Source organism: Aotus nancymaae, unplaced genomic scaffold (genome assembly GCF_030222135.1).
Source record: "Aotus nancymaae isolate 86718 unplaced genomic scaffold, 86718_ANA_hifiasm-v0.15.2.pri h1tg000032l_0, whole genome shotgun sequence".
Classification (NCBI taxonomy): domain Eukaryota; kingdom Metazoa; phylum Chordata; class Mammalia; order Primates; family Aotidae; genus Aotus; species Aotus nancymaae.
The window spans coordinates 10,427,842-10,449,672 of record NW_026988445.1 but is presented as its reverse complement, the minus strand read 5'-3'; positions in this window follow the sequence as shown (position 1 = coordinate 10,449,672).

The following is a 21,831-nucleotide window of genomic DNA, read 5'->3' as shown; positions in this document are numbered from 1 at the left end:
GGCCCTTCCGTTCTGTTCATTTCTACCATTCTGCCCTTTAAAAGTACAATTGATAATTGGGATGTTTTAAAATTTTTTTAGTGCTGGGCAAGTCCTGGTTACCTTGTCCTTGTTACAGCTTTGGACGCAGGAATACAGGATTTATGCAAGGGAGCTATATTATTTAACATAACAACTGAAAAATATTCCAGAAACATTTTATATTAATAGCAAATCCCTTAAACATATCTTAACTCCCCGGAAAGTCTTCTGTTAGAGTCATAAAACTTCTAGGAATCACTTGTCTCCATCCATCACTAAGCAGTCTGTTAAAATGGTTTTGATGCAAATCTGATCTCTTCCCTGTGACATGGTATCGTTGGGGCAGGAGAAACTGTTTATTTCTACCATGGCTGGGTGCTTCATGTCTTCATATTTCTTATCTTAGTTCCTCTGCCCAGTCTGTACCCTACCCCCATGCAGGTCAGTTTTTTCCGTACGGTACAGGTGTGGAAAATGAGGCTCAGTATGTGGGCGACCTGTCCAGTTTAATCAGGGTTAAGGGACAGGAGTTAAAAAGGTTCAGTGCTGGGATCTGAGCCCAGACCAGCCTTACTTGGAAGGTTTTGTTCTTTTCACCACCCCATGCCATCTTCCTACGGCTTTGGTTCCTGTTTTAAAGGTCACAAACACAAAACATTCCATCTTTTCAGGTCAGGTGTGCCAATGTTCCAGGCTTGGCATTGGACTCTTGGCCTCTGCGGATGCCTTCGAGGTGAGGCCGTGATTTGGGTAAATGCCCCCCTGCCTCTCACAGCTGCGGGCTAAGTTGGGTTGAGAGGGCAGGTGGCACAGAAGGTGGATAATTGATTTTCTTTTTATGAATATTCATTTGAGGTTACTTCTCCATCTGCTCTCTTGCAATTTCAAAATGGCCACTGAGTGCTGAACAGGAGCAAACTTGTCCCTCTCCTTCTAGGTCACTCCTCGACCACTGGAGGATCAGGGCTGACCCTGAACAGAGAGGGCTGGGCCAATGGTCTGGGCTTGGGGCTTTTCCAGATTGCATATTTTTAATTGTATTGAGTTCTTTGGAGCCATGTGATGAATTGATTCCTAGGTGGCCATCTGCACAGAAATGCAGGGCTGCTTGTAGAAGGAACTGGGAGGTGGCGATACCCGAGTTTTGCAGCTGAGCCATTGGGCAGCTCTCAGAAGGGAAGGGCTCATAGGGTCACTGATAATAGTCTATGATGGAGAGAAAGAACCATAAAGTGTAGAGGGCTCATTAGTTTTGATGGATCTGGCTCAAATAATATAACATTTTAGTCCCTTGTGTAAAATCCAGGCTAAGTACTAAATAGAAATGTCTTTTTGGACCCACTGTAGTTGCCTCTTGAGGGAGGGAAGATCTGGTGACCCTTTCACTATGGTTCAGGAGTTCAAAAGTGAATAAGTTTATGTAAAAGCCATGTCTGTGCCATAGAAAAGGCTGTGTATCTGTTATTCAATCCACAAGAACTGAATATTGTGTGACTCTTTTCCATATGTATGAAATCTGACAGTTAAAAAATATATATTTTATATATATATGTAGTAGAGATAGGCTCTTGCTATGTTTTTCAGGCTGCTCTTGAACTCATGGGCTCAAGCAATCCTCCCATCTTGGCCTCCCAAAGTGCTGAGATTACAGGCATGAGGCACTGCACCCAGCAGAAATGTGATCATTGCTATTTCTAATAATGACCCCTCAAGACAGAAATACCTTAAATGGGCCTCTGTATCACCACAGATGGACAAATTATGTTTATTAAAGTTTTAATGTAAAATGCATTTGATATAGTGCCAAATCTTTGAAAATTGTTACTCTTTGTGTTGTATGTTTAGGAATACTCTAAATGTTGAGCTAATCAGTATAATTTTGGCCATGATGAATAATATGTAGCTTATTTTATGTTTTCATTTAACATTATTCATTTATTCATTATAATTAACTCATTCTTTCTTACATAGTGCCTGGCACATAGTACAATCAATAACTTTAAATTTTATTATTATTTTTTGTTTTGAGACAGAATCTCACTCACTCTGTTGCCCAGGCTGGAATAGTGGTGGGATCTCAGCTCACTGCAACCTCTGCCTCTTGGGCTTAAGTGATTCTCCTGCTTCAGCCTCCCAAGTAGCTGGGATTATAGACATGTGCCACCATACCTGGCTGATTTTTTGTATTTTTAGTAGAGACAGGGTTTTACCATGTTGGCCAGGCTGGTCTCAAACTCCTGGCCTCAAGTTATCCACCTGCTTCAGTCTTCCAAAGTGCTGGGATTACAGGCGTGAGCCGCGGCTCCCGGCCTAGATTTTATTATTTTGACAAAAGCATGAATTGAGCAAGAGTCTCGGCACTATGATTAGGCGCAGGAGTGCTGAGTAGGACTCAGCGCTGGGGTGGAACTTAGGTCTAGTATGAGCGACAGGCAAGAAAACCATGCAATGAATGCCTCAGTGGAGGCCACAGAAGAGGAACACCTTTCCCAGACCTGAGGGGCTCAGGGAATCTGAAGGACCAATAGGTATCATCTAGGCAAATGGAAGGGGTGGCTGAGGGAGTGTCATCTGCCTGAAGGTGAGAAAGAGAGTATTATATTCCAAAAAAGTGGTGACTCTGCTGGAGAGAGACCACTGCCCTCTGTTTCTAAACGACCCTGTTGTAGCCCCATCCTTTCCTTTAGAGGAACTGTGTCTACACCAGTGTTTTTCAACTGGGGAAATTCTGCTGCTTTCTCCCCCTTTCCACCCCTTCCCTCTGGGGAAATGGGGCAATATCTGGAGACATCTTTGGTTGCTGCTAGTGGAGGGGCTGTGGGGCTCTTGGAGTCTAGTGGTTATTGGTCAGGCTGCTGCTAAACCTAACAGTGCACAGGACAGCCCCCACCCTCCGAATACAAAGGATTATTCGGTCCCAAATGTCAATAGTATTGCTGCTAGGAAACTCTGGTCTGCGCTCAATCTCTACACTAAATCTTTGGCCTGGACGTCCTTCGATGAGCACTTTTAGTAGGAAGTAAGAGGTGCACCCTCTGGGCTGGATGGTGGGTGGATCACGAGCCTTTTCTCAGGTGCATTTAATGGGCCTTGAAGAAGGGATGTTCTCCCTTCAGTTCAGGTTCCTCTAATTTTCTCCCCTCAGTTCTCATTCCTTTAACTACTAATGCAGAGCAGCTGGTTGATAACTAAAATGAATTGAGGCTGGGCAAGATGGCTCACACCTGAAATCCCAGCACTTTGGGGGGCCAAGGCAGGAGGATCACCTGAGGTCAGAGTGTGAAATCAGCCTGGGCAGCATAGGGAGCCCTTGCTTTTAATAAAACAAACAAACAACAACAGCAACAAAAACTAGCCATGGGTGGTGGTGCACAGCCATAGTCCCAGCTACTTGGGAGGCTGAGGTGGAAGGTCACTCCTGGGAGATTGAGGCTTCAGTGAGCCGTGATTGCACCACTGCACTCCAGCCTCGGCAACCAAGTGATACACTGGTTTCAATAAAAATAAAACAAAGTGGATCGAGATAGAAGCTGCTGCCCTCCAATGGCATCTTAACCGGTAATCAGCCTGAAGAGTTTGTGTATAATAGAGATAATAATATCATACAGGGTGATTGTACAAAGTAATGGACATAAAATGTGAAGTGTTTAGAATGGGACCTCCTTAAATGCTGCTGGTTCTTATTGTTCTTATTTATAGTGATGGCTTCTTTGTTGTTCCAATGGGGAGGCTACAGTTCTCAGTTATTCAACCAAACAGTAACCTAGGTCTTACTCTGAAGGTATTTTGCAGATGTAATTAGTGCTCCTAACCAGGTGATTTGAAGTAGGGGAGATTACCCAGCATAACTTGGGCGGGCCTGACTGAATTGTGTGGAAGGTTCTTGAAAACGGGGCTGAGTCTTCCATAGGTAAAACAAGGCATTTCGCTTCTGGACGACAACTTTGGCGTGTGCCCCTGACGCTGGCCTGAGATCTTCCTTTCTGACTGCCTGCCCTAGGAATATCAGACTTGCTTAGCCAGCCTCCACAACAGTGTAAGTAATGTCTTTTATACATCTTCTAATATGTGTATCTCCTACTGGTTTTGCTTCTCTGGTTGAAACTTGACTGAGACAATTAGCATCTATAGTATTTTTCGTCTTCCTGGTAGGAGGTATTTCAAGGTCCTTGAAACTTGTTTAAAAACAGTTTGTGCTCAAACCTCGGTTCCCTCCCACTTCTGAGGAAGGAGATGATTATCGCAGGAACCTCTGAAGAAAATTCAGTCTTTTAGTCAGTCTTTCAGGATTTGAGGCCCGGGAGGCAGACTGCATGTGGAATTGGTCTGGCTGGTTAAGTGGACAGGACCCCTACGCTCTGTAAACTCCCATGTAAAAATATGTTTCAGGGGCAACTTACTTATTTTGGACGGATGGTTCTGCTTTCTGATGAGGGTGCATCCCAAGTTGAAGCATTTACTGTATTTACAGGGCTGGGTGAGAAGGGGTCAAATGCAAGTTAGAGTGAATCTTTTCTATCTTACACATAGAGGTGAAGAGAAGCAGAGGAAGGTCTGGGGAGAAGGAGCCTGTGGGGGCAATGGGGGTGGCTGTGCAAGGAGAATTTCATGGGAAGGAATAGAAAGTGTGCAAGGGATTTAAAAGAGTTTTGCTGTGGTATAAGAATGTAAACCTTCTTTCCCATGTTTCCATATAATCTTCACTAAAGTATTTTTTATTAGTAAATTATGAAGTTTGATCAATTTCTGTGTGTATTAAAGTGTAGAGCCCTGCTGCAAGGTGAGTGTATGGTAAGATAGAGGCTTCCTATGGGACCCAGTCGCCTGTGGCCTAGAAAACCATTGAGGAGGCACATTACATAGTTTTGGTTCATCAGTTAAAAATGCCTATTTATGATAAAGTAGCTCATTGATGCACTCCTTATTTTTACACTGTCTTGGGCTCTGTGCTAGTTACTGGGTGTGTGTCTGAAAACAAGACGGCCATGGGAATTATGGTCTGGTTTGGGAAACGGGATCCAGATAAATAACAGACGATTATAATGTGGTGTGATGAAAAGGCAGGTTAGAGGGAGCTGTGGGGACCATGAGAACATGTAACCTGGACCTGAGGGGTCATGGAGATTTTGGGATGAACTGACGCCTAATTTTGAACCAGAGGATAGGAGGTAAGAAGCTAATGAGCTAGAGACATGTGGTTAATGCCCTTAGTCTAGCAGGCAATCTCTATTGAATGGATGCTTTGTTTCTACGGGTTTGTTATCTTTTATTTAGATATTTCTCTTGTTGGAAGTTTTGTATGGACCTTGTACCTTGATATGAAGTTGGAGCTTTATGTGAGGCTAACGGCTTTAAAATAATTTCCCCAGGTTTTCAACTGGGGAAAGTTTGCTGCTTTCTCCCCCGTTCCACCCCTTCCCTCTGGGGAAATGGGGCAATATCTGGAGACATCTTTGGTTGCTGCTAGTGGAGGGGCTGTGGGGCTCTTGGAGTCTAGTGATTATTGGTCAGGCTGCTGCTAAACCTAACAGTGCACAGGACAGCCCCCACCCCTCAACTCCAGAGGATTATTCAGTCCTTAGTCAATAGTATTGCTGCTAGGAAACTCTGGTCTGCGCTCAATCTCTACACTAAATCTTTGGCCTGGACGTCCTTCGATGAGCACTTTTAGTAGGAAGTAAGAGGTGCACCCTCTGGGCTGGATGGTGGGTGGAGCACAAGCCTTTTCTCAGGTGCATTTAATGGGCCTTGAAGAAGGGATATTCTCCCTTCAGTTCACGTTTCTCTAATTTTCTCCCCTCGGTTCTCGTTCCTCTAGCTACTAATGCAGAGCAGCTGGTTGATAACTAAAATGGATTGAGGCTGGGCAAGATGGCTCACACCTGAAATCCCAGCACTTTGGGAGGCCAAGGCAGGAGGATCACCTGAGGTCAGGAGTGTGAAATCAGCCTGGGCAGCATAGGGAGCCCTTGCTTTTAATAAAACAAACAACAACAGCAACAAAAACTAGCCATGGGTGGTGGTGCACAGTCATAGTCCCAGCTACTTGGGAGGCTGAGGTGGAAGGTCACTCCTGGGAGATTGAGGCTTCAGTGAGCCGTGATTGCACCACTGCACCCCAGCCTCGGCAACCAAGTGATACACTGGTTTCAATAAAAATAAAACAAAATAAAATGGATCGAGATAGAAGCTGCTGCCTTCCAATGGCATCTTAACCGGTAATCAGCCTGAAGAGTTTGTGTATAATAGAGATAATAATATCATACAGGGTGATTGTACAAAGTAATGGACATAAAATGTGAAGTGTTTAGAATGGGACCTCCTTAAGTGCTGCTGGTTCTTATTGTTCTTATTTATAGTGATGGCTTCTTTGTTGTTCCAATGGGGAGGCTACAGTTCACAGTTATTCAACCAAACAGTAACCTAGGTCTTACTCTGAAGGTATTTTGCAGATGTAATTAGTGCTCCTAACCAGGTGATTTGAAGTAGGGGAGATTACCCAGCATAACTTGGGCGGGCCTGACTGAATTGTGTGGAAGGTTCTTGAAAACGGGGCTGAGTCTTCCATAGGTAAAACAAGGCATTTCGCTTCTGGACGACAACTTTGGCGTGTGCCCCTGACGCTGGCCTGAGATCTTCCTTTCTGACTGCCTGCCCTAGGAATATCAGACTTGCTTAGCCAGCCTCCACAACAGTGTAAGTAATGTCTTTTATACATCTTCTAATATGTGTATCTCCTACTGGTTTTGCTTCTCTGGTTGAAACTTGACTGAGACAATTAGCATCTATAGTATTTTTCGTCTTCCTGGTAGGAGGTATTTCAAGGTCCTTGAAACATGTTTAAAAACAGTTTGTGCTCAAACCTCGGTTCCCTCCCACTTCTGAGGAAAGAGATGATTATCGCAGGAACCTCTGAAGAAAATTCAGTCTCTTTTAGTCAGTCTTTCAGGATTTGAGGCCCGGGAGGCAGACTGCATGTGGAATTGGTCTGGCTGGTTAAGTGGACAGGACCCCTACCGTCTGTAAACTCCCATGTAAAAGTATGTTTTGGGGGCAGCTTACTTATTTTGGACGGATGGTTCTGCTTTCTAATGAGGGTGCATCCCAAGTTGAAGCATTTACTGTATTTATAGGGCTGGGTGAGAAGGGGCCAAGGGTGAATCTTTTCTATCTTACACGTAGAGGTGAAGAGAAGCAGAGGAAGGTCTGGGGAGAAGGAGCCTGTGGGGGCAATGGGGGTGGCTGTGCAAGGAGAATTTCACGGAAAGAATAGAAAGTGTGCAAGGGATTTAAAAAAGTTTTGCTGTGGTATAAGAATGTAAACCTTCTTTCCCATGTTTCCATATAATCTTCACTAAAGTATTTTTTATTAGTAAATTATGAAGTTTGATCAATTTCTGTGTGTATTAAAGTGTAGAGCCCTGCTGCAAGGTGAGTATATGGTAAGATAGAGGCGGGCCGGGTGCGGTGGCTCACGCCTGTAATCCCAGCACTTTGGGAGGCCAAGGCGGGTGGATCACGAGGTCAAGAGATCGAGACCATCCTGGTCAACATGGTGAAAGCCCGTCTCTACTAATAATGCAAAAAATTAGCTGGGCATGGTGGCGCGTGCCTGTAATCCCAGCTACTCAGGAGGCTGAGGCAGGAGAATTGCCTGAACCCAGGAGGCGGAGGTTGCAGTGAGCCGAGATCGCGCCATTGCACTCCAGCCTGGGTAAGAAGAGTGAAACTCTGTCTCAAAAAAAAAAAAAAAAAAAAAAAGATAGAGGCTTCCTATGGGACCCAGTCGCCTGTGGCCTAGAAAACCATTGAGGAGGCACAGTACATAGTTTTGGTTCATCAGTTAAAAATACTTATTTATGATAAAGTAGCTCATTGATGCACTCCTTATTTTTACACTGTCCTGGGCTCTGTGCTAGTTACTGGGTGTGTGTCTGAAAACAAGACGGCCATGGGAATTATGGTCTGGTTTGGGAAACGGGATCCAGATAAATTGTAACAGACAATTATAATGTGGTGTGATGAAAAGGCAGGTTAGAGGGAGCTGTGGGGACCATGAGAACATGTAACCTGGATCTGAGGGGTCATGGAGATTTCTGGATGAACTGACACCTAATTTTGAACCAGAGGATAGGAGGTAAGAAGCTAATGAGCTAGAGACATGTGGTTAATGCCCTTAGTCTAGCAGGCAATCTCTGTTGAATGGATGCTTTGTTTCTACGGGTTTGTTATCTTTTATTTAGATATTCCTCTTGTTGGAAGTTTCATATGGACCTTGTACCTTGACATGAAGTTGGAGCTTTATGTGAGGCTAACGGCTTTAAAATAATTTCCCCAGGTTTTCAACTGGGGAAAGTTTGCTGCTTTCTCCCCCGTTCCACCCCTTCCCTCTGGGGAAATGGGGCAATATCTGGAGACATCTTTGGTTGCTGCTAGTGGAGGGGCTGTGGGGCTCTTGGAGTCTAGTGATTATTGGTCAGGCTGCTGCTAAACCTAACAGTGCACAGGACAGCCCCCACCCCTCAACTCCAGAGGATTATTCAGTCCTTAGTCAATAGTATTGCTGCTAAGAAACTCTGGTCTGCGCTCAATCTCTACACTAAATCTTTGGCCTGGACGTCCTTCGATGAGCACTTTTAGTAGGAAGTAAGAGGTGCACCCCCTGGGCTGGATGGTGGGTGGAGGAAGAGCCTTTTCTCAGGTGCATCTAATGGGCATAGAAGGGATTTTTCTCCCTTCAGGTCACCTTTCTCTAATTTTCTCCCGTCAGTTCTCGTTCCTCTAGCTACTAATGCAGAGCAGCTGGTTGATAACTAAAAAGGATTGAGGCTGGGCAAGATGGCTGACACCTAAAATTCCAGCACTTGGGAGGCCAAGGCAGGAGAATCACTTGAGGCCAGGAGTGTGAAATCAGCCTGGGCAACATGGGGAGCCCTTGCTTTTAATAAAACAAACAAACAAACAACAACAGCAACAAAAACTAGCCATGGGTGGTGGTGCACAGCGGTAGTCCCGGCTACTTGGGAGGCTGAGGTGGAAGGATCACTTGAGCCTGGGAGATTGAGGCTTCAGTGAGCCGTGATTGCACCACTGCACTCCAGCCTCGGCAACCAAGTGATACACTGTTTAAAATCATTTCTAGTAGAAAAATCATTCACTGTGAAAACCTCTGCTATGCCCCATCCCACTCCAATTAATATGTTGATTCCTGACCCCCGAGGTAATATATTAGAAATGATAATAGGAAGTGGGAACTTTGGGAGGTGATTATGTCATGAGGGAAAAGCCTCATGAATAGTATTAGTGCTCTAATAAGAGTCCCAAGGGAGCTGGTTTGCCTCCACCATCTGAGGACACAGCAAGAACATGGGTATTTGAACCAGGAAGCAGGAGGCCCTCTGTAGACACTATATTTGCTAGCACCTTTATCTCGGACTTCCCAGCCCCTGAAACTGAGAAATGATGTTCTGTTCTTTATAAGCTACCTAATTTGTGCTATTTTTTAAATAGCCACCCACATGGACTAAGACAAAATCCCAAGTAGAAACAGTAAGAGAAATCTAGCTTTCTGGCCATTGTCCATACAGGTGAAAGGTGGTATATTAGAAGTTACAAAAATTATGGAGGATGTAGATGGCACCAGCATTGACTTAATGTCAAACCAAACAATAACAGAATTTAGAGACAACAAAGCCTGAGAGACGTTTTAAGAACAAATACAAGGAGAGTCTTCAGAGAGTTTATTTTTTGGTACTTTTATTCTCTAAAATGTATCACACACTGAAATTATAGAAAAGTTCAAGACCTTGGATAAACAAATGTCTGATGGATTCATAATAGGCTATTAAGGAAATCTAGGGCTATTTAGAATAAATCACATTGTTGTTATTAAGTTTGACATCACAGAAGGTTTAAAATGCCTCAATGAACTATCAGAGGGAGACACTGGCAGAGATGGATTAGGAGACCCAAAATTACCATGCCCTTTCCCTTAGTGGGTATCCTAAATGACATGTGTTTTTGTTTGTACAAACACTCTCTTGAACTTGTTTTTTCCTTCCTGAAGAAAGCCACATAACAGCAGAGAGCTGTGACTAACTGCACACAGCGAACAACAGGTTTGTCACCGTCTCACTGACCGTTTCTCCTGCCGTATTTATCTGTACATTCTTTTTTTTCTTTGCTTCTTTTTCTTAGACCTTGATTCCATACAACTACCTTAAAAACATCGTCAGTGCCTGCTGATTAATTCCTTTCCGAACTCTGAACTCGAATCTTGAGTTCATTATGGTGGGAGTTTCTTTCACATGTGTTAGTATGGGAGTCAGCCAGTGAAACAACAGCGTATCAATTGATAAGGCCTTTAGATGAATCTGTCTGTCCATGGAAGTCTTATATGTTTACATCAGGACATGAAACATAATTTTCCAGGAAAAAACTGTGCAAAAGGGCTCCAGCTGAGTGAGTAAATGGCTGTGTTATGTCATCTCGTTTTTGGGGAACTGCTTTCTAATCTACAGGGACTAGAGAAGCAGTAATTCAGTCAACTCGTCTTTCCAGTTAGTTTCCCTGAATCATCTAGGTGATCACTGGTGTGTTTTAAGGTATTTTGGTCAAAAGTTTGAAGATTATTGACGCTGTTTTGTATGTCCCTTTATCCTGTGCAAAGATTATGTCATAATTGGTGAATTGCAGGAACAGGAAGTAGAATGGTCAGGGAGTGGTGGTGAAGGTGATCTTGAGAATCTCCCTGGAGACCTTCTTGAAAACTCTTTTCTCCCACCTGCTCCTGGCTGCTCTCTGCGGTAGGTGGGTTTGGCCTAGCACCTTCATCTACCTTCAGAATAACTACATCAAAACCCTACTGTCTACTACACATCCCTCAGAGCAGTCTGTAGCCTTGGTCTGCCTAGGACTCTGTCTTATTACTTCTGTTCTGTTATTGACTCTTTAAGTTCTAATGCTTTTATTCGAAATGGAGAGAAGAACTTGAGTCAGGAAGGCATGCAGCTGAGACACCAGACAAGGTGAGGTAGGAGTCTTCAGTTGGGGCAGGGTAGGAGGTGACTTCTAATTCCTTAATATTTGATTCTAAGATTCAAAAGACAACTTATTTTTCTACGTAATTTCTAAATTTGTTGTCATTATGAGTGTTGAGTAAAAGATAAAATGTCTTTAATCTCTCTTCTTCTGGAGTGCTTGTGCTCTACCTGACTGTTAGAGCAACTGAATCTCTCTTCTTAAATAAATTTCATAAACTTCTGATAACTTATTCAGTAGGTTAAAGGAAAATTACAATCTTGTTTTTTGAACAGGGTCTCACTCTTTCACCCAGGCTGGAGTGTGGTGATGAAATCATGGCTCACTGTAGCCTTGACCTCCTGGGCTCAGGCTAGCCTCTCACCTAAGTCTCCAGAGTAACTGGCCCCACAGGTGCATGCCATCATGCCCTGCTAATTTTTAAAAATTATTTGTAGATGTGAGGTCTTGCTATGTTGCCCAGGCTGGTCTTGAACTCCTGGGCTGAGGTGATCCTCTCATTTCAGCCTCCCAGAGTGCTGGCATTGCAGGCAGGAGCTACTGCACCCAGCTGAAAATTACAAAACGAATACTGACCACTTTAATGCATGGAACAATACAAAGATACATATTTTAAAAAGGTAGTAATAGTCTATCTAGTACCCCGGCCCCTCTAGTACCCAGTGTTAAAGCCTGATGTGATATACTTCACCATCCTTCTTCATGCTCATATAGGCCCATACAAGCATACATGCCTAGGTTTCCCCCATAAACATGAGCTCTTACTATATAATATCCTCTGCCTTCCATTTTCCCCCTAAAAATGTACCATGGGCATCCCTGAATGAATAGACGTCTCTAACTCTGTTATGTCCAATGCAGTAGCCACTAGCTGCATATGGCTATTGAGCATTTGAAATGTAGCCAATCCTGATTTCTAGGCTTAGTGTGAAAATAATGTACAATAGCTTATTTATAGTTTTTATGTTGATTATTGGTTGAAAGAATATTTTCAATATATTGAGTTAAATGCAATATTGTGGTTAAACTACATTTTACTTACTCTAAATCTTCTAGTAGCCAAATGTTTTAAAAGTAAAGTTACTTGCATCACTTTGTATCGTCCAACACTGCTGTAACCCATTCTTTATAATGGTGCATTATACTCCTAATGACTTCTTGTAAATATTAGTAAATCAGTGATCTATTTCTGTAGCAAAAGTATTTTGTTTGAAACTCTTTCCTTGGAGAATTTATCTGAGTATCACGGCATAGAAAAGTGGGAATTTGTTTTTGAAAACCACACCAAAGCTGTCACAGCTAACGCAAAAAGCACATTCCTAATTGCATTTTTTCCTTTGTTTTTTTGAGACAAGGTCTCTCTCTGTCGTCCAGGATGGAGTGCAGTGGTGATCTTGGCTCACTGTAACCTCTGTGATGATATGGTTTGGCTGTGTGAGCCCACCCAAATCGCACCTTGAATTGTAATCCCCATAATCCCCATGTGTCAAGGGTGGGACTAGGTGGTGGTAAGTGAATCATGAGGGCAGTTTCCCCACACTGTTTTCGTGATAATGAGTGAGTCTCAGGAAATCTGATGGTTTTATGAGAGTCTGGCACTTCCCCCGCTTGCACTCTGTCCTGCCACCCTGTGAAGAACGTGCCTGCTTCTCCTTTGCCTTCTGCCATGACTGTAAGTTTCCTGAGGCCTTCCTAGTAATGTGGAACTGCGAATCAATTAAATCTCTTTCCTTTATAAATTACCCAGTCTTGGATATGCCTTTATTTGCAGCATGAGAGTGGACTAATACACGCTGCCTCCTTGGTTCAACAATTCTAGTGCCTCAGCCTCCCAGCTAGCTGGGATACAGGTGCACGCCACCATGCTCAGATAATTTTTGTATATTTTGTAGAGACAAAGTCTTGCCATGTTGCCCAGGCTGGTCTTGAGTTCAAGTGATCCACCTGCCTAGGCCTCCCAAAGAACTAGGATTACAGGTGTGAGCTGCTGTGCCAGGTCCCTAAATGCATTTTGAGCTATGAGTAAAAACACTGAACTATATCTGTTGTACTAGCAATTCCCTGAATCCTGTTGTTTTTGAATAGCTATCTATATGCAAATAATTTTGTAGAGTTACCTATATTCAGTGCTGAGGCTGGAGATACTGGACGTGGCTAGAACAGGTAGAATATGGAAGTCTTCAGGGAGGTTTGAAAAATACTGAAATATAATTATACATATGGGGTACATGTAACATTTTGATGCATGCATACAATGTGTAATGATCAAATTGGGGTATTTAGGGTATCTATCACCTCAAATACTCATTATTTATTTGTGTCAGGAACATCTCAAATCTGATCTAGCTGTTTTGAAATATACAACAAATTGTCAACTATAGTCATTCTACTATGCTATCAAACACTAGAACTTATTCCTTCTATCTAATTGCTTGTTTGTATTCATTGACCAACTTCTCTTCACTCCCTCCCACCCTGCCTTTCCAGCCTTTGGTAACTATCATCCTACTCTCTACGTTTATGAAATCAACTTTTTTAGCTTCCACATATGAGTAAGAACATGCAGTATTTGTCTTTGTGTGCCTAGTTTGTTTCACTTAATGTAATGACCTGCAGTTCCTTCCATATTGCTGCAAATCACAGGGTTTTATTCTTTTTTATGGATGAATAATATTTGATGTGTTTATATAGCACAGTCTCTTTATCCATTCACTCATTGATGGACACTTAGGGTGATTTCATGTCTTGGAAATTGTGAACAGTGCTTCAATAAACAAGGGGGCACAGGTATCCCTTTGATACATTGATTTTTTTTTTCCCTTTAGGTAAATACCCAGTAGTGGGATTACTGGATCATATAATAGTTAAATATACTTTTTTGAGAAATCATGGACACTTAAATTTAATGTAGCATATGTGCAAAAAGAGGCAGGTGGTATAGTAATTTTGAAGAATATTCTTGGAGGGACAATTAACTGGTGAGTCTCATGGATAAATTATGTGGAACCAGCAGTGTCCTCCATTTATGGAGAGTAAATAATTAAGTACTGAAATTTATTATATATATTACTTCAATAGCTTTAGGGGCATAGTGATTTTTTGTTACATGGATGATATAGTGGTGAAGTCTGTGGTTGTAGTGTATCTGACACCCGAGTAGTGTACATTTTACCCAATATATAATTTATTATCCCTCACCTCCTCTTTTCCTCCCCCATTCTCAGTCTCCAATGTCTATTATAGCACTCTGTGTGTCCTTGTGTACCCATAACTTAGGTCCTACTTATAAGTAAGAACATATGGTATTTGGTTTTCCATTCCTGTGTTACTTGACTTAGAATAATGGCCTCCAGCTCCATTGAAGTTGCTGCAAAAGACATTATTTTGTTTTCTTTTATGACTGAGTCGTATTCCATGGTGTATTTTTGCCACATTTTCTTTATTCACTGATTGGCACTTAGGTTTGTTCCCTGTATTTGCAATTGTGAATTGTGCTGTAATAAACATATGCTTGCAGGTGTCTTTTTGATATAATGACTTCCTTTTCTTTGGGTAGATACTCGGTAGCGGGATTGCTGGATCGATTGGTAGCTCTACTTTTAGTTCTTTAAGGAATCTCCACACTGTTTTCCATAGAAGCTGTACTAATTCACATTCTCACCAACAGTGGATAAGTGTTCTCTTTTCACCATATCTATGCCAACATCTGTTGTATTTTGACTTAAAAATGGCCATTCTGGCTGGGGTAAGGTAGTATCTCATTGTGGTTTCAATTTGCATTTCCCTGATGAGATTAGTGATGTTGAGCATTTTTTCATGTTTGTTGGCCATTTGTATATCACCTTTTGTGAAATGTCTATTCATGTCATTTGCCCATTTTTTTTGATGGGATTATTTGTGTTTCCTTGCTGATTTGAGTTTTTGTAGATTATGGATATTAGTCTTCTGTCAGATGCATAGTTTGCAAATATTTTCTCTCATTCTGTGGGATGTCTGTTTATTTATTTTGCCGCACAGGAGCCTTTTAGTTTAATTAGGTCTTATTTACTTATTTTGTTGTATTTGCTTTTGGGGCCTTAGTCATAAATTCTTTGCCTATACCAATGTCCAGAATAACTTTTTTTAGGTTTTCTTCTAGAAATGTTTACTGTTTCAGGTCTTAGATTTAAGTCTTTGATTCCTCCTTAGGTGATTTTTTTTTTAGTACAGTGAGAGAGATCCAGTTTTATTCTTCATGTGGCTATCCAGTTTCCCTAGCTCCATTAATTGAATAGGGTATCCTTTTTCCAATTGATGTTTTTGTATGATTTGTTGAATCTCAGTTGATTGTAAGTATTTGGCTTTATTTCTGCATTCTCTATTCTGTTCCATTGGTCTATGTATCTAATTTTATACCAGTACCATGCTGTTGGGGTTACTATAACCTTGTAGTATAATTTGAAGTCAGGTAATGTGATGCCTCCAGATTTGTTCTTTTTGCTTACTATTATTTTAGCTATTTTTTGGTTCCATATGGATTTTAGGATTGTTTTCTCTAATTCTGTGACAAATGATATTGGTATTTTGATAGAAATTGCATTGAATCTGTACGGTGCTTTGGGCAGTATGGTCATTTTCACAATGTTGATTCTTTCAGTCCATGAGCATGGGATGTATTTCCATTTGTGTCATCTATGATGTCTACAATTTGGCTGCGAATCCGTCTGGTCCTGGGGTTTTTTTTGTTGTTGTTGTTGACAATTTTTAAAATTACTGATTCAATCTCACTACTTGCTATTAGTCTGTTCAATATTTCTATTTCTTCATGATTCAAGCTAGGAGGGTTGTATCTTTTGGGAATTTATTAATTTCCTCTAGATTTTCTTTTCTTCCTTTCATTTTTATTTTTTATATTTTTAGACAGAGTCTTGCTCTGTCACCTAGGCTGGAGTGCAATGGCATGATCTTGGCTCATTGCAACCTCTACCTCCTTAGTTCCAGTGATTCTCATGTGTCAGCCTCCTGAGTGGCTAGGATTACAGGCATGTGCCACCATGCCTGTAGAGATGGGGTTTTGTTACGTTGGCCAGGCTGGCTTTTAACTCCTGGTCTCACTAATATGCCTGTCTGAGTCTCCCAAAGTGCTGGGATTACAGATGTGAGCCACTGTTCCTGGCCTCCTTAAGTTTTTCTAGTTTGTGGGCATGGAGGTGTTCATAGTAGTCTCGAATAATCTTTTGTATTTCTGTGGTGTTGGTTTAATGCCTCTATTTTCATTTCTAATGGAACTTATTTGAATCTTGTCTCTTCTTGGTTCATTTAACTAATGATCTATCAATTTTATTTATCTTTTCAAAAAACCAACTTTTGGTTTCATTGATCTTTTGTTTTATTTGTTTGTTTGAGAGGGAGTGTAGCTCTATCGCCCAGGCTGGAGTGTGGTGGCATAATCTTGGCTCACTGCAATCTCCACCTTCTGGGTTCAAGCGATTCTCCTGCTTCAGCCTCCCAAGTAGCTGGGATTACAAACACGCACCACAATGGCTGGCTAATTTTTGTCTTTTTAGTAGAGATGAGGTTTCACCGTGTTGGGCAGGCGGGTCTCAAACTCCTGACCCCAGGTGGTCCACCCACCTCGGCCTCCCAAAGTGCTGGGATTACAGGCATGAGCCACTGTGCCTGGCCTGTTTTTTTTGTTTTTTGTTTCAGTCTTACTTAGTTTGCTCTGACTCTTGTTATTTCTTTTCTTCTGCTAGTTTTGGATTTGGTTTGTTCTTGTTTCTCTAGTTTCTTTATGCGTGACCTTAGGTTTTCAATTTGTGATCTTTCAGAATTATTGTTGGAGGCAGTTAGTGCTATAAACTTACCTCTTAGCTTGCTTTTGCTGTATCTGAGAGGTTTTGATAACTTGTGCCACTATTGTCATTCATTTCAAAAAATTTTATATTTCTGTTTGGATTACTTTGTTAACCAGGAGCAGATTGTTTAATTTCCATATATTTGTGTAGTTTTGAGGTTCCTTTTGGAGTTAATTGCTAGTTTTTTTCCCCCACTGATGTCTGAGAAGATACATATGAGTTCCATTTAAAAATTTTTTGAGACTTGTTTTGTGGCCTATCATATGGTCTATTTTAGAGAACGTTCCATGAGCTGATGAGAAGAATGTGTATTCTGCAGTTCTTGGATAGAATGTTCTGGAGATATCTGTTAGGTTTACTTGTTCTAAGTGTGGTTTAAATCCAGTGTTTCTTTGTTGACTTTGTGCCTCAATGATTAGTTTAGTGTTCTCATTGGAGCACTAGACTCAATGATCAGTCTAGTGTTGAAATCCCTCACTATTACTGTGTTGCTTTCTCTTGAGTCTAGCAGTAATTGTTTCATGAATTTGGGAGCTCCAGAGTTAGTTGCATATGTATTTAGGGTTGTAATATATTCTTGTTGAATTAATCCATTGATTCTCTTATTATATAATGACTTTCTTTGTCTTTTTTTTTAAACCATTGTTGCTTTAAAGTCTGTTTTATCTAACAATAGCTACTCCTGCTTGCTTTTGGTTTCCATTTGCATGGAATATCTTTTTCTACTCCTTTACCTTGAGTCTATAAGAAGAATCTGGAAGCCATCATTCTCAGCAAACTGACACAAGAACAGAAAACCAAACATGTTCTCACTCATAGGTGGGTGTTGAACAATTAGAACGTGTGGACACAGGGAGGGGAGCATCACACACTGCAGTCAGTTGCTGGAGGGCTAGGGGAGGGACAGCGGGGGGTGGGGAGGGATAACGTGGGGAGAAATACTAGATATAGGTAATGGGGGGATGAAGGCGGCAAACCACCTTGCCATATATGTACCTATGAAACAGTCCTGCATGATCTCCACATGTACCCCAGAACCTAAAGTACAATAAAAATTTTAAGAGTCCCACAAGATCAGAATAACTAGGCTTAAAGATGCTAAAAGTTGAACCCATCCATGTCCTCTTGTTATGTAAAAATAGCAAATAACTATTTGTAAATAAATTCAACTGTGTATTTGACTTTTTTTAAGTTGAAAAATTAATACAAGATATGTTTATTCACAAAAAAGAAAAAATCCTCAGGTGAGTCTTGAAGACAGCAGATATTTGGTTTGTGACTTTTAAAACTGTATTCTGGCAATTTGTATCTTTTAAATAGAGCATTTAGGCCATTTACATTCGGTGTTAATATTGAGATGTGAGGTGCTGTTCCAGTTATCATGTTGCTACCTAGTTACCTTTTTCTTTCATTGTGTTATTTCTTTATAGGCTCTGTGAGTTTTATGCTTTCAAAAAGTTTTATTGTGTTGCATATCAACCTTTCGTTTCAAGATTTAGAACCCCTTTTATCACTTCTTGTAGGGCTGGTGTGATAGTGACAAATTCCCTTAGCATTTGATTGTCTGAAGAAAGATGATTTCTCCTTCATTTATGAGACTCAGTTTTGCTGAAAAGAAAATTCTTCATTGACAGTTACTCTGTTTAAGGAGGCTAAAGATAGGACCCTGATCACTTGTGACTTGTAAGGTTTATGCTGAGTAAATAATATTTTAGAATCAGAGGACCTGGGCTGAAGTTTGTCCTCAGTGTTTTAAAAGCTGAGAGATCTTGGGTAAGTAATTTAATCTTTCTGGGCCTCAAATTTCTCATTTAGTCAAATGAGATAAAATGACTCTCCATAAAACTCTTTTCTTCCATGCCATTATGGCTCTAGAAGTTGATCGGAGAAACTGATGATTTGAAATGAATCAACTAAGTCAATAAATTATTTTAGATTCTATTATCAAACATATAGTCCATTTTAATAAAAGATGCATGGTAATAATGTCATAAATATATGCATCATTTTATTTCAACTGAACTGCATTGTGTTCCTAATTCCTCTATTTTGGGGTCATGGATACAACCGACTCAGCCTTGCTCATTGTTGTATAATTAGTAGTGGAGATAAGTCAACATTCTTAGTCTTGCCTTTAATTTTGTTCCCTATCTTTCCAATATACCATCACAGTGTTTTCTAATAACTTCAAGCCTTCTTTATGCATTTTAGTGACTAAATCCTTCCAAGAAGAAAATCTGTTTTAAAGTTGAAAATCTGGGGAAAATATATCTTGTACATAAAGTTTGGCTATAACATAGGGAAATATTTATGAGCAGGAAATTTACCCTAATGAATATTATAGAAGGCCTCACATTCACTGGTAGTGGTTGTCTTTGGGGATTCTGACTGCCCCTGTGCAGGGGTCTTCACTTTTAGGCTCCAATGTCTCTCTGTGATCCTGTAGGCTAGAAGAGAAGGAGGGTTGCTTCATAGCCAATAGAGAGCATCAGCTTAGTGACTTCTGAGTTGGATTTGGCTGACTGTTCAGGGTTAATGACCTTGTTGCAAAGCCTCTGTCAGTCACTTCGACAGGATTGGATGACTTCCATCAAGCAGACCAGGCAAATTTGAAAGCTCCAGACTGTGCCTCTTAGGGAGAAAAACAAAAGATAGAAGGAGGGATACCAGAGATTCTTTTTGGGCCAATAAATGTGTGTGTGTGTGTGTGTGTGTGTGTGTGTGTGTGTGTGTGTCCCCGTGTTCCTCACTAGAAATGCTCAGGTTACCTTTGGCTACCAGGCAAAGGCCACACTACTCTGAAAGAGTATATGTCCCTGATGGTTATATCCCAGAGGGTCCTCCAAGAAGAAATTGAGCTATTGGAACACTGATAGTCCTGGGGCTGACTGCACTTTCCCAGAGTGTCACGTTATTCATTTCCACAAAGTAATTTTAGTTGATTGCCTTGTGGTCTTTTTGAATAAGGCATTTTAAGAAATAGGAGAAAATTCAAAGGATTGGCTCACCATCAAAATATATCCCTTTAGAATGCTCCTAAGGGCAGTGCAACTGCCAATTTGGGATGGAAACTTGTTGGAATTTCTCTTTGGAGGTTTTTAATGCAAGGCTAGACAACTGTCTTCCTTGGTCCATTTAGTTGGATGCCTGCCTGGGACAGGAGTATCAGATGACCTTGCAAGTCCCTTCCAGTACTGACTTGTTATTGAGTGGTAGATCCATCAGGCTATATTAGGTTGAGGATTTTACCTATCCTGCCTGTCTGTTTTAATGTTTGGCCCAATGTCTCTTAATTTTGTGTCTCTAAACAAATGTGAAATTGAGGTCTGGGATGTTGCCTTGTGCCTCTTTCATGTTCTCCATAGAGTGGACATAGTGTGGAGAAAACTTTTGGAGCAGGCTTCTGGAGGAGATGATGTTCAGGGAGATGGGAGCAAGGTCCCAGGTGGAAGGTTGACTATTACTGGGGAGAAGGAATATCAGATCTTCCGAGTTTGGAGAAAGGAATCAAAACTGCTGTGGCTGTATGTTATGGACTGAATATATGTGTCCCTCACCATCCACCAAATTCATGTTGAAGCCCTAACGCCTAGTGTGGTTGTATTTGGAGTAAGGAAGTAATTAAAGCTAAATCAGGTCATAAAGGTGAGGCTCTTATCTCATAGGATTAATGTCCTTATAAGAAGTGACACCAAAGCATTGTACTCTCTCTCTGTGTGCACATGCATTGAGGAAAGGCCATGTGAGGGCATAGTGAGTTTACCTGAAAGCCTAAAAGCAAGCTCTCACCAGGAGTTCAACCATGCTAGAACCGTGACCTTGAACTTTCCAACCTCCAGAACTACGAGAAAACAATTCTGTTGTTTAAGCCACACAGTCTGTGGTACTTTGTTATGATAGCTTGAGTTGACTAATACTCTCTATATAAATTAATAGATAGTCATGAAAAAAGGCGAGGGAGAGCACATTTTATAATACCAGTTTTGTTGATAAAGCGTGAGGCAAGATCATCTATGGAAAGAGAGGAATCTAGGGGCTGAACAGGAAATAGATGGTAAACATTTTGAATAATTTTTGTGGGGATTAGAAGAGAGTATTGATCAAGGACAAATCAAAGGCTTGTTGGTTAATTCCAGGGGCTCAGATGCACATGGAATCCATGAATATGCAGTGGAGCCAATCCTGTGAACTACTGGGTCTTTCTCAGCAGTGTATCTGGTAGATACAGGGATGGGAATTGGAGCATTGATTCAGGATTGGGATTTTCCTAAGGAATATGGTAGGAAAATAGAGCTCCAAGATAATTAAAGTTAGAAGACAGAGAAGAGTTCAAATAATCCATCCAGGGATGTAGCATTGGCAGGAAAGAAAAAGTGCTGGTGGTTACAAAAAAAAAAAAAAAAAAAAAAAATTGGAGGAGCCAAGAAGCTAGAATACCCTGTGAGTCCAGGAAGCAAGTGTGGTAGGAATAAGGAAATGAAAAAACTCAGAAGACTGGAAAATATGGCCAAGAAGCGGAATATCAGGGTTCAGGATTGTTGAATCACGACAAAACCCAGCCAGAATGTGGCTATGAGGAGGGATGGTCCAAATGCAGTAGAGCAGCACCTCCAACCTTTTTGGCACCAGGGACTGGTTTCATGGAAGACAGTTTTTCCTTGAACTGGGGATAGGGATGGTTTCAGGATGAGTGAAGCATGTTACATTTACCATGCATTTTATTTCTACAATTATACTGTAATGTATAATTATGCAACTCACATTAATGTAGAATCAGTGGGAGCCCTGAGTTTGTTTTCCTGAAACTAGACAGTCCCATATGGGGGTGATGGAGACAGTGACAGATCACCAGGTATTAGATTCTCATAAGGAGCATGCAACCTAGATCCCTCACATGCACAGTTCACAATAGGGTTCGCATTCCTATGAGAAT